This window comes from Cervus canadensis, chromosome 9, assembly GCF_019320065.1.
Source record: "Cervus canadensis isolate Bull #8, Minnesota chromosome 9, ASM1932006v1, whole genome shotgun sequence".
Classification (NCBI taxonomy): domain Eukaryota; kingdom Metazoa; phylum Chordata; class Mammalia; order Artiodactyla; family Cervidae; genus Cervus; species Cervus canadensis.
In genome coordinates, this window is record NC_057394.1 from 82,414,348 (window position 1) to 82,428,388 (window position 14,041).

Genomic DNA, 14,041 nt, shown 5'->3' on the forward strand with positions numbered 1-14,041 from the left:
TGGCAAAGGGTTGGACATGACTGAGCGACTGAACTGAACTGAACTGAGAACACATACCAAATATTTGTAGACAAATATTTGTATCTGTTTTCCTGTACCCTCACTCAGGTAGAGATAAGATCACTTCATGCATATAAATATGATTTAGTAATATAGACTTCAGATTTCCCTGGTGGCTCAGTGGTAAAGAATCCACCCACCAAAGCAGGAGACAGAGGATTGATCCCTGGGTTGGAAAGATCCCCTGGAGAAGGCAATGGCAACCCGTTCCAGTATTCTTGCTGGAGAATCCCATGGACAGAGGATCCTGTCGGGCTACAGTCCATGGGGTCACAAAGAGTCGGACATGACTTAAGAGACTAAAGAACAATAGCGGTACAGATTTGAGTTCTTCCATGGAGCTTGCCCAGAGGAAATCACTTAGATAGCCTCAGAATCTGGCTGTTTGGTCATAGGATGTACTTCAGAATAAACCCGTCCTATTTGCTTGATACATCCATCATCTTTTATTTATAATGAAAGACAATCAAAAGGTGTATTTTGAAGAGTTGGGGGGAGGTCTGTGAGTGAGGGTCATTGTGAAATTAGGTGTGTTGTTCCTCAGAGTCCTGTTAACCTTGCTGTCATCCCCAGAGTGCTGTGTGTGCTCAGTCATTAAGTCATGTCCGACTCTTTGCTACCCCATGGACCCCATGCTACCCCTGCCATGCTCCTCTGTCCATGGGATTCTCCAGGCAAGAATACTGGAGTGGGTTGACATTTCCTCCTCCAGGGGATCTTCTTGACCCAGGGATCAAACCTGCATCTTGACAGGCGGTTCCTCACCACTAGCGTCCCCTGGAGGGAGCCCCCAGCAGTACTCCCCCACCTGCCAACTCCCTGCCTTGGCTGCAGAGCTTCCAGTGGAGACGTGGTCATACAAGAGGTGAATTTTCCAAAATACACTTTATTCTGTGGCTTATTTTTCCCCCTGCTGTTTTCCTGCTGCCATTACCACGGAGTTTAAAGGGCACTTAAGAAAGTAAATTAGAAAGCGAGGCTGGAGCCTTTGTAGAAACACAGGCAAGTTTTTATCTTGGAATGCTTTCCTCATGAAAGCTGCAGCGAACACTTGGAATGAGGTGGAAACAAAGGCTGGAAGGCATTTCTGAGCAAGTGTTCTGCTCCCCGCCAGCCTGTGGACTAACTGGCTCCCTGCCCTGTGGCTGTTTATGTGGGGAAGGGAGCCCGGGGCATTTAGGCCACCCGGAGGCCACCTCCTCCTGCCTCACTGGCGCACGGAGGGATCAGAAGTGATACGACGAGGCTGTTTCTTCCATAGTATGTGGAGTGGCCTCTGCTGTGGTTTTAGTGGCTCTTTCCCTGATGACCAGACGCTTTTAGCACTTTTACGTTTGCTCAGTGTGCACCTACATGTCTTCTTTTGCCCATTTCGTCAATTCATCCCTGCATGTTAGGTTTTGACATTTTTAATGCTTTTAAATAATATTTTCTTTTGCAATTTTATATATACATTTTTCATTACTATTCTATGGAAATGTATTTGATGTTTGTATATCGATCTCTAAACCTGTGACCCTATTGTTAGCAAAGGGCAAAGGTGGGGGGGTGGGATAAAGTAGGACTTTGGTATTAACTTCATACACACTATGATATATAAAATAGATAATCAACAAGGCCCTACTATATAGCACAGGGAACTCTACTCAATATTCTGCAATAACCTGTACAGGGAAAGAATCTGAAAAAGAAGAGGTACATGTATGTATATAACTGATTCACTGTGCTATACACCTGAAACTAACATGACATTATGAACCAACTCTAGTCCAATATAAAATTAAAAATTAAAAGTCCTATGGCCTTGTTAATTTCACTTTTTGGGTCCTAGGACTTTGCTTTCTCTTCATTTGGTATTTTATGTGAGTTTCTCTTATGTGCACTATCATCGTAGTTATAGCTCAGTTGGTAAAGAATCCGCCTGCAATGCAGGAGACCTTAGTTTGATTCCTGGGTGGGGAAGAGCTGCTGGAGAAGGGATAAGCTACCCACTCCAGTATTCTTGGGCTTCCCTTGTGGTTCAGCTGTTAAAGAATCTGCCTGCAATGTGAGAGACCTGGGTTCGATCCCTGGGTAGGGAATATCCCCTGGAGAAGGGAACAGCTACCTACTCCAGAATTCTAGCCTGGAGAATTCCATGGGTTGTACAGACCATGGGGTTGCAAAGAGTCAGACGTGACTGAGCGACTTTCACTTTGACTTTCAGGGATGTAGAGTTCTCCTTTCTTTGTCCTCATCTGGGATGCTGTCTTGCTTCCTGCTTTTTCGCACTGACTGGGACAGAATATCTCAGCACAGATGGCTTGAAAATGACAGGATGTTACCTATCTCTGCTCACCCAGCACCCCCTGAACCCACACCTGCCCTGTGGCAATCATACAGTCCTAGGAACAGACAGCACAGGGAGCTTCGTTCACTAGTCATGTGCTGTTAGTGAAGGAGAGCAAAGGCGAGGATGGTTTGAAAGATTAATCTGGATGGTCATGGTTAATAAAACAAGAAAAAAAAAGGCGGGTACAAATTGTTAATTATTTTTGAGGAGAAAGAAAATTCAGAATGGTCTTGCTCACATATTAAGTAGCATAATATATAATAACTTTATTGGGGATAAGCAGTGAGGACCAGATCAAGTTTGCTCTGGCAATGAACAATGCATTTCACAAAAAGCTAATGCTTAGATTTAAAAAATTATCTTATCACAAACATAAACACAACATACAGCATCCTACTAAAAGACATAATACCTGAATACAGAAACATACTGTAAATCCTCCCCCAAATAATCTATACACTTGTGATTGTTTAGTCGCTCAGTTGTGTCCGACTCTTTGAGACCCCATGGACTACAGCACACCAGGCTTCTCTGTCCTTCACTATCTCCCTGAGTTTGCTCAAACTCATGTCCATTGAGTTGATGATGCCATCCAACTATCTCATCCTCTGTTGCCCTGGGGATTTCCCAGGCAAGAATACTGGTGTGGGTTGAACCCATGTCTCCTGTATTTGCAGGTGGATTCTTTACTGCTGAGCCACGACGGAAGCCCTAAGAAGAGCAGGCAAGGCCTTTAACTGTGCTATTTTAACTGGATGCTCCATAAGGCACGTCACTGATGGTCTGACCTCAGGCTGTATAAATCTTTACCTCTCTGTAGGTGCTGCAGATGAGTCCCCCTGGGATGAAGGGTTCTCTAACAGCCTTTCTCTGCACTCAGGGTATAATACAGAAAAGCTTTCCATACTTAGAACACATAAAAGGGGACAATCTTTAAATTGCTAAAATACCATGGTTCCCCTCATCAGCAAGTATGTTTACATTGAAAGAAGGAAAAAAAAAAAAAAAACAAAGTCAGCTAGTATTTTATAAAAACGGTTCACAATTACTGATAAAATCTGAACAGTATAAATTAGCTGGGTTTATGAATCTTCTTACCAGTGATGTATGTCTCTCCTATAAATTCGTAGGCATTTTATTTGAAAAAAAAAAAAAAGTATATTTTCTGTATGAGATGTAACCGAAAACAGTCTCATTTGAACTCATTAAAAGGATGGTTTACAAAGAGCACATGTCCTCCAGGGCCTGGGGCTGGTGAGGGACGTGGGGACGCCGACTGTGTGCAGGGTACACGCCTGGCAGGCCGCGATGTGGTCATGAAGGGGAGTGCCTGCGTCGTCAGATAGAACTTATTATACAAAAGCATCTAACTCAAAACTTTCCTACCAGACATTCCTGGTGGGCTGCCAAGGGTGGGCTCGAAGTCTTAGGGAATCACAAATATGTAGGTCAGTGGGGGCCTCATGGGCACGGCTCCTTCAGAGGCAGGTATTTTTCGAAACTGTGAAGGGTCATTTAGAAGGGATCATGTCGACATCTGCAGCAACTCCTTGACATGGCATCATGATTAAGTCTCTCAAATTCCAGAGCAGACTCAGAAACTGATGAAAAATTCCAAGGACTGAAAGGGAGCACAGGGTACAAGTCCCTTTCCTGTTTAGAAGCGCCTGGCTGTGACCAGATGAGACGCCCTTTGTGCCAGTCTGGGCTCCAGTGACCTGGCAGGCACTGTCCTGCACACAAGGTGAGCCCTGCTCTGCAGTGGGGACCCAGGGAGTGGACAGTGACCCCTGACCGGCTCGACAGAGGAGGAGAGGTTATTACAGAGGAGGGTCGCCTGGGTGACGTCTGTCATTGCACTGCCTCCTGTCTAATCAGGCACATATAGAAATAATTAAATCACCCTGTCTAGATGTGGGAGATGCCCGCACGTTGGGCTCAGGGCTGAGTGATACCAGGATGGATGGTGCCATTATCAGGGGCTCTCATACCACCCTTAAACCCTCTCATCAGCCATTTTCATACCACAAGCGGTGGTTTTCATAATGGAAACAGACATGTCACACATCCCATGATGGATCTTTGGTAGAAAGAGCGTCGTGTCATGGAGAGGTCTCGCTCTTAGTCTGTGTGATCATTATTGTGGAGGAACATTGAGCAGAGCCTCCCTTGCTGTGATTCAGGAGGATTTATTAATAGAAATGTGTGTATCGCAGTGGATGCTCTCTTTCCTTGGCTTCTTAGAACTTGGAAGGGCAGCAAGCAGGAGCCCTTGAAGTTCAGAGTGAGAAATCATAGATTCCACACCCATGTCTGCTTCAGAGTATTTTGGGTAAACACAAAGTGTAAGGCTTAAACTTACCCACTTGTGAAATTCATCCATCCTTTCTTTTAAAACTCAGGAGTGAGACGGTTGAGGTATCAGTAAAAGAGTGTGTTAAAGGATGCTGATTTTGTGGCATTCAGGTATAGTAGGGCTGTTACCCCAAATGTCACGATTATATGTGTGTGTGCGCATGTGTACACTCAAGTACACACACACACGTGTGCACATCCACAGTTAAGGCCTGGGGAGGGCTGGGGGTCTGGGGAGACTGCAGATACAGTGGAGCTGTCCCTCGGCACTTCCCCCCTACACACACCCCCCAACACAGCTGAGATCCTGCACAGAACTTTGCTCTGGAGACCCTGTGAGGGGACACCTGTGTTGAAACTATTAGAAAAATCAAAAGTGAGCTCTGCTTCTAGATACATTCATGTGTTACACTAGACTCGTAACAGACACAGAGAAAACACACCACTGCGGCTTCTCACTTGACAGCAGGCTTCCTTCTGCAGCCATCCGTGTCCATTGCCCCTTGACGTGGCCCCTGCCTGAGACGCCAGTGGGTGTTGGGGACAGGGGGCCTCGGTGTCCTTGGCCACCTCCCTCGGGGCACACAGCGTCTGGTCCTTTGACCAGGGCATCTGTCACACAAATGCCATGTCTTAATTGGGCAGTGGAACGCTGCCGAGGGTGGGTCTGAAATTCTCAGGATCTGTTGATTGTGGGCAGTGCCCTGCGGTCACTACAGATTGAGGAGTTCTGTGTCTGAGAAGCACGTGCCATGTGTCATTTTGGACAAGCTGTGTCGAAAATCACTCCTCCTGTCTGTCTTCTCTGTACTTCCCGGCCTTCTGGTGAGCCCACCAAGTATGCTATAAATGCCTCCATGCTGAATCAAAAAAAAAAAGTGAGAAAATTGTGCCTCCCCTCCAATTTTCCATAAACAAGAGCAGAGGGGCTCCTCTTTCAGGACCTCCATCTGTCTGCTCCACTTCGGCTGGCTTTGGGAGCCCCTCTGCTTCCATGACAGCATTGCTTGTGTTTGCTATGGTCTCTTTCTGCTTTTCTTGCCTCCCACCCTGGACTGCCAGCTCCTAGAGCAGCAGGGTGATGCCTCATCCAGCTTTGTGTTTCCAGCAAAATCTTTGTTTTCCTTTGTGCAGGGAACACAGTAAGTATCTGTTCAATTACTAGAGAAGTGAAAGCAAGAACCTTAACAACTTAAGAGGTAGGGGTTCCTTGCCGTGCAAGTGTCTTACATGGGTGGGATCTAGCCTATAGCTTTCTTAGTGGGGATGGGGAGTGAGAGCCTTACTCACTCAGACCTTGAGAGGCAGGCCGATAGCGGAAGGCAGAAGAGGTGGAGAAGCCCAAGCAGAGGGACCTGGTTTTCAGGGCTTCCTCCTGACTCTGCCTCTTTGGGCATCCCTGGAGATTGCTGTTTTCTGTCATTTCCCTATTTTTAACCCCACAGGCTGTGCGCGTCTCTTCCCCGCTCCGCCCCTTCATTCTCAGCCTCCATCCAAAGCTGACGGCCTGAGGATGGTGCCGGAGCTGGCGATGTGATGGTGGGGGAGAGGTGCGGTGGGTGCAGCCCTCGCCCCCCTCCACCCCCGGTTGTGGCCACTCTGATGCCCCTCCCCCTGCTCTGCTGCCCACAGCCTCCTCACACGGCCCTCCCCCATCCATCCCCCCAAACAGAGTGGAAGCTGGTGGAGAAGTTCCACTCCTGACAAACCTACGATTGTAGCCTGGAGGGGACATCATTGCTGGCCTTCTGCTCATGCAAACCGTCCTTCCCCCAAGAACATAGGGACTCCTGAAACCTGGCATTCACTGGATGTTCACTCACTGCCAGACATGGTGTGCTGCAAGTGCATCGTCTCCCAATCCACCCAGCCACCCTTTTCAAATATGAGAACGTGGACACTCCAGGAGGCGGAGAAAACCTTCCAGGGACAGGTCCACAGTAAGAAAAATGAAGCTGGCTTGGCCAGGGCCAAAACCTGTGGCTTTAGTGATGGGCAATGCCTTGGGTGTCTGGAAGGTATTTCAGTCTCTCTACCTGTTACACATAAAATACTTCTCTGATGACTGAAAATGTCTTTTGGGAATGTATATTTCCCTGACTTAATAGAATCAATAAAATATAATACTGACACTAATATTGATCAGTTTATACTGCCAAATTTGGTTTGAAGAGATGAAAAAAATCTGAGTATACTTACTTATAATAGTTGCTTATTGCACAAGTAACTTTAGTAAATAATGTGCTTTGTTTTTCTTCCTCCAAGTCCTCCTAGCTTTAAATGTTTGAACCTTTGATTGGCAAACAAGCACTAAATTTCATAACAGCAATACTAAAATTAGGAAGCTCATGAATGTATGTGTGAAGAAGCTACTTCAGAAAGCCCGTGTACATTCATGTATCTGGTTGTGGCAGGTTGAATATTCTGTTTCTTCACATAAATAGTGTCCAGAGTTGTTGGAAGGTAGCTGGAATAATTCATTTTCCTGCAATTTTAGTGCCATTACGGGTAGCAAACATATTTTGAGCAGTTACTGTTTTTCAGAAATGTTGCAACGGATACTAAATGTATGATCTCAGTTTGGGGAGAGGATCTGACTTCTGTCGAGTCCAAGGTCAGCCCCATGGGTGCCTCTGTGTCCCGTGTCCCTCGTGGGGCTGTGTGTGGTCTAAGGAAAGCACCCAGAACAGTGTCTGGTAGACAGCACACCAAGTCAGTACAGAATCACGCCTATCAAGGTTTCAATCACAAAAGTTAAGTGATATTTGGGAATGGACAACTGATGTATTCAGCTCCGATACATAACAATTTAAATAAGCTGGTGGGATCCCAAATCAGTTCTGTTTACTGATGATCAGTCATAAAGGCATCATGTGTTCCTTCCTCAAGTAGCTGATTTGCTTAAAATGCACAGAGAGGCGTGCTAGCCATCCTTCGTGGCTGTGTTCGCACATGTTTGGGCTGGTCTTGCAGGTGAAACCTGAGTTGGCCACAGAAACCAAATTCCAACCCAGGAAAGGGTGTACGTCCTGAAATTCTGCACCTTCCTGTCTGTCCTTGGTGAGGGGCCCCACCTCTCGGACCACAATGGAGAGCAGGGTGGCCCCCCGGGCAGGGACCGCTGGTGACCCACCCCTGGCCACCCACGGCCAGAAAAGCACACCGGGAGTGAATGTAACTTAAGAACCTGGAATAAGCCAGGAGCATTAAAATACTTCGTCTCAGGGACTAACTGAAGGATTCCATCCTTGGGTTCTTTCCCTGAATCTGAGACCACGAAGCCAAAGCTGGGGTCTGGGAGCCATGGGGGCGGGGCAGTGCTGCAGGGGCCCTGGCCCGAATGGGCCATCGTGGACCATGCCTGCCCAGTGCCTAGAGCTTGTGCAGCTTGTGAGCAACGTGTGTATGGTCCATCGTGGCTGCTACACGTCTGGTGTCCAGTGAGGGTAGGAGGTAGCCTGTGCTATGTACGATGCTGGGGCATTTCAGCCACCCTGTGTGTCAAGTACAAACACTCCCATGTTGGCCTGTTGCTCGAAGTGGCTGTTTTTAGAAATCAATCAGTAGGAAAGCCACTCTCAAGAGGGATGAATGATTGCTTGGGTGTGCTGTGTTTTCTTTAACCAAAACTGATCTCTGGCCATTAGTCTGAACCTGAGATGTATGTGTGTGTTCCTGACAGCCAGTCCCTTTCAATGTCCCTGTAATGAGGTGAAATGAAGGGTTTCGGGATCTCATTTTGGTTAACATTTTCCCCGACCTGCAGTTTCTCTGATTTGCCCTACTATTTGCTCCATTTTCAAGGTGATTAGCATTATCTTTGTGGATAAAATATTTTCAGGGTCATCAAGAAGGGACCTGGTACAGGAAATCAGCATTGACATCAACAGATAGAAACTGTTGGGAGCAAACTGAGTGGATCTGAGCCCTTGTGCCTGGGCATGCTTCACTTGGGGCTAAATCAGGAAAAGAGGTTTGTTTGTGTATTTCAGTGAACAAGCACAAGATTTTAGGAAATGGTTAATCTTTTGTTAAAATTCACGGCCTTCTGGGATTATTGCGCCATTCATTACAGGTATCAAAGCAGAAACAAAATTCTGTTGTATTGTGAAGTTTGGCCCATTCAATTGGAAAAATCTTAATGATCAAGAAACCATGTGTTTTTACTCAGATATGTTTTATGACAGAGCTGTAAAATCGTCTCAAATAGACCTACCGCAGGCCTGCATTGTTTCAGACGGTAACAGGACTCGCTTCTGAAATGCCTTTGTATTAAGTCGAGAAGATTGATGAAAACTGGAGAGCTTCACGCGGGAGTTATTTACAACTCCTCGTGACTCACACGAGGATCTCAGTGGCACTCGGCAGGCCTGTGTGAGCTTCAGGTTTGCAGAAATTACAGCCCCGGGTGTGTGACAGCAGTTCAAAGGCAGCCCGCCCAGGCCACTGCTAACAAATGTGTTTAAAGGTTTCTAACTTGGCACAAATCGGGGTCCAGAAGGATTAAAGTGTGAAGTGTTGGCCATCAATCTAGAAAGAGTATTTTTCATAACATTCGAAGGGGAAAAAAGGAATATGTTGTTGTTTTGACTCAGTCTTCCACAGAGAAAGTTGGTGCTTTTTTTTTTTGAAAGTTGCAGGACTCTTTTCTTAAGGGGAAAAAGATCTGTGAACTGTGACCAAGCAAATGCATTCATCTAATAAAGAGTCTACATGTAGTCAAAGGTCGGATGCCTTTTTAAAAAAAAATGTGATGCAGTCTTATAAGTCTTAGATTCCCTGTCAATTCCCCATGATTGATTTTCACAGAAAGTCTCCCAAGTCCTCCCCTAGGTAAGGATCTGGCCTGACTATTCACCAGTCATCTACAACTGCTGACCTCATGCACCTTAGAAACACTTGAAGTCTTGTCTTTCTTCCTAAAGCCTCCATTGTCACTGGAAATACATCACAAAAAAATCTGAACTGTAGAACCAGCCTCGCATTTACCCTCTCCAGGTCCCAAAGACAAATACTGTAAAAATAATTATCTTTATGCATAAAATATTTGTTCAAAACATACAGGGAATGCCTGCAACTATCAGACATCACTGGTTTAGGGGCTAACATGCATTTACCATATTCCAACCAGGTGACCTCACTAGTTCTTAGTTAAAATTTGGAATTGTGTTGAAAATGGGATGGTCTCAGACATTTTTGAATCATTGTCTATCCCTAGTGAATTTAAGACCATGTTGCACATGTGTTTCTGTGTGCTCAGTTGTATCTGACTCTATGTGACCCCATGGACTGTAGCCCTCCAGGTTCCTCTGGCCATGGGATTCTCCAGGCAAGATTACTGGAGTGGGTTGCACTTCCTTTTCCAGGGGATCTTCCTGACCCAGGGATTAAGCCCAGGTCTCCCACATTGCAGGCAGCTTCTTTACCATCTGAGCCACCAGGGAAATGTTGTACATAATGGGTGTTAAATTAAGATTTAATTGAGTGATAGAAGACAAAAACAAATGACAGTCTTTCCCCCAGAGGGAGACACCACACAAATTCAAATCAGTTGTGTTTTTGAAACTCACCCTTTAAGTTTGCACATGATGCTCAGTACTGACCTCTAGACTTACCCTGGCAGTTCTGTTTTGAAAAGTACAGTTAAGGATTGAATAAAGTGTCTCCCTGTAAACTTGTGTGTTGGAATCTTCACCTCCAGGAGCTCAGAATGTGACCATATTTGGAAAGAGGGCCTTTAAAGAGACAATTAAGGTTAAATGAGGTCATTGGGGTGGGGCCGTGAGCCAATATCATTGGCGTCTTTATAAAGAGAAGAAATTAGGACAGAGACACAGAGGAAAGACCATTAAGACACAGACAGAAGAGGGCTTCCTACAAGCCAAGAAGGGAGGAAACCAACCTGCCCAGATGCTATCCTGGGCATCCAGCCTCTGGAGCCCTGAGAAAATTGATTTCAGCTGCTTAAGTCACCCTGTCTGTGCTATGTTGCTATGGCAGAGCTAGCAAACTAGTGTTCTCATATTAAACCCTATTTCATCTCTTTTTACCAGACCTTTTTTGTTTTAAATTTAAACTTTTTCTTTTATATTGGGGTAGAGCCAGTTAACAATATTGTGGTAGTTTCAGGTGAACAGTGAGTGAAGGGACTCAGCCATATATATACAAGTATCCATTCTCCCCTAAACTCCCCTCCCATCCAGGCTGCCTCATAACATTGAGCAGCGTTCTCTGTGCTATACAGGAGGTCCTTGTTAGTTATCTATTTTAAATACAGCAGTGTGAACATGAACTTCCCAAACTCCCTAACTATTCCTTTCCCCTATCTTTTTGAAATCTGCAAAAAGAGTTGGAACGCTCATATTTTCCTTTTATCTGACCCTCGGCTCTCCGGTCTATGTCTGACCCTTGGCTCTCTGGTCTCTATCTGACCTTCAGTTCTCTGGTCTGTATTTGACCCTCGGCTCTCTGGTCTATATCTGTATATGCATCTACACATGTGGATGATGAGTTAAACTTGGCAAAGAGCAGTGTCTACACTTGTCTCTCGAATCAAAGCAACTTGAGATCACTGTTCTGACCCCGTCTCCTGTGCAGACCTGGCCGTGAGCAGTACAATGATGCTCTTCCCTCATGATGGAGGGGGGCAGGGGGCAGGGGGCCAGGGCAAGCCAGATGGCAGTGAAGAAGGGCACTGTCCTGGCCTGGAAGGTGGCCCGCATACTGGTAGAAGGTACGGTTCTATGTTAGAGGTGGCTACTCTTCCAAGAGCAGACGCGACTTCTTGAAAGTGAGCAAACCCCAGTGGAAATGGGTAAATTTGACTTGGCAGCGTTGAACTCTTTGAACTGGCTAGCAATCATCCAGAAAGCTTTGTTAGAGACATTGTATACGAGAAAATGCACAAACTTGATGTAAAAGCAGAACCATAAAATAAATTCTATGAAAGTTTTCAGCCATAATTAGGCTATTTTATATCATCTCCGAGACCAACTCACCCAGCTAGCTGGATGGGTTTGGGGAAGGGATGGAGGCTGTGTGTCCACAACTATTCTCCCCAGGTAGCTTTGTCCCAGGCCAGGATAGCCTGTGGATGCATCCCTGTTACAAAAATAATAAAATGCGCAGCCCAGCAAAAAGCCAGGTGTGCTCCCGTGTCTGAGGGTCCTTTGAAATTGTGCAAGAAGTCTCAAATTGTGCATCAGATTCTACATTTCCACTCGCTTTTCTGTGAATTTATCTTAAATGTCTTCATAAGACATTCTATGTGAGACACCCTTCTTAGCATCGATGTTCCTCTGGTTACGAGTCTACAGCCGAGATGGGAGTCACCTGCCAGGCACTATGACGACTCTTCTGAGATTCAAAGACATTACTCCAAAGAGTCAGACCTGGAGTGCCATGGCCCAGCCATCTTCAAGGAACTGAGCTCTTCAGTAGCTGTGCTCACATCTGCCGGACTTTGCTGGGAATCCCATGCAAAAACAGCTTCTGTGAGGAAGAGGTAGCTCTCTTCTCTCTTCATTGTTTATACAACTGTATACCAACATGAGCGTGTTGGGTTCACGGATAATGATTTTATTCTGAGAACTGCAATCCAGTTCAGTTCAGTGGCTCTTTACATGTCCTCATGTCTGACATCAGTTCTTCGGCACTCAGCTTTCTTTATAGTCCAACTCTCACGTCCATACATGACTACTGGAAAAACCATAACTTTGACTAGACGGACCTTTGTCGGCAAAGTGAGGTCTCTGCCTTTTAGTATGCTGTCTGGGTTGGTCATAATGTTTCTTCCAAGGAGCAAGCTTCTTTTAATTTCATGGCTGAAGTCACCATCTACAGTGATTTTGGAGCTGCAATCCAGTCCTACATTAATTTTTATTGTCCTAGTTATTCCAGCCTTGGCCACCGGGAGCTTTCTTTCAGGCCAGCTTCTATGCCCTTTCAGTGTCTCCTGAGCTCAGGCTCACTGCCTGGTAGTGTGGGAGGCTCCAGGTCCACATTGGGTCTTCCCTACCTGCACCTCCTCAGAGCCCCGAAAGGTATTAAAACCATCGTTCAGCCTTAGTTTGGAAACCATAGGCATTATGCAGCTTGACGATGCTCTGTGCTGATGACAACTGTCCTCTGTCCGTGATGTGACATTAGAACCTTGTTTCTTTTAGGCTCAAAACATCAGTAGAAACCCTTACAGTAAGTGTGATCACTGCCATTTTGCTGATGAGAAAACAGGCTAAGAAGAAAAGCAAGTAGTTGTCTGAGGTCTAGAAAAAGAAGGAGCTGGAAAGAAGTCCTTTAAGCTCAGACTCCTCCCACCTTTGCAAGAAACAAAACTAAGGAAAACATCAGAAACTCCTGTTGTCAGTTCGGTGTCCAGCTGTATGTGGAGCTATGTGGTTGTAGTGAAGCCAGTGAGTCCTCCTCTCTTTTATGGAAAAAAAAAAGGTACATTTTTGACTGAAGTGTTACCTATCCTCATCTAGGATAAAAAACTGTGAAGACTGAGTCAGTCTGAGTCTAAAATGATCAAATAGTCAGAAGGAAATACACGTGAGTCCTGAGAATAGTCCTGGTGACAGAGTGCACCCTGGCACAGATTGCACACCAGGTGTTTGTGTCTTGATGCTGGCAAGAAGTGAAGCCGGGGAAGACCTGTTCTTTCCCGCTCCGTCCTGTGGCTCCTGAAAACTCCAAGTTTGGTCAGTCAGTCTACATCCTATAAAGTTGGTAAATCCATGCAAAAAGGAATGCTCCTTGGACTGCAATAAGTTTTCCTTATCCATTTTCCTTTGATTAGGTAACAGAAAACAGTTTATAATAGAGGAGCGGGGTATGGGAACACGGAAAAAAAGCATAAAATTTAACATTTATGTATTTCCAACTCCTGGTCACATGTCAGAGAGATTTAAAAATGATTAAGTGAGGAATTTATAGCTTTGCACAATCACATTTAGCAATAATATTGTGGCTTTCAGAATGGAAAAAGTATAGTGCTAGGAGTTATTTTTAGTACATAATCTGCTACAGCAAAGACTCACCTTGGATCCACGTGGCCTTGCTGGTAGTCATTTCTGAGAAAAGTGACAATAAAATGATGTTAGAAGGCAGGTCTGCTTGAGCACGACTCGGGGAAGGAAAGACAACACCTTGTAAGGTGACACGTCAGAAACGGGGGTTCACACCTCCATCTCATGTCTGAATTAAACACATTATTCTGATACTCCAGAACATTCCATCATTTTCTCGCATGACTCTGAAACCAGCCAGAAAGTAGGGCCATTACTGAGTAGTTAC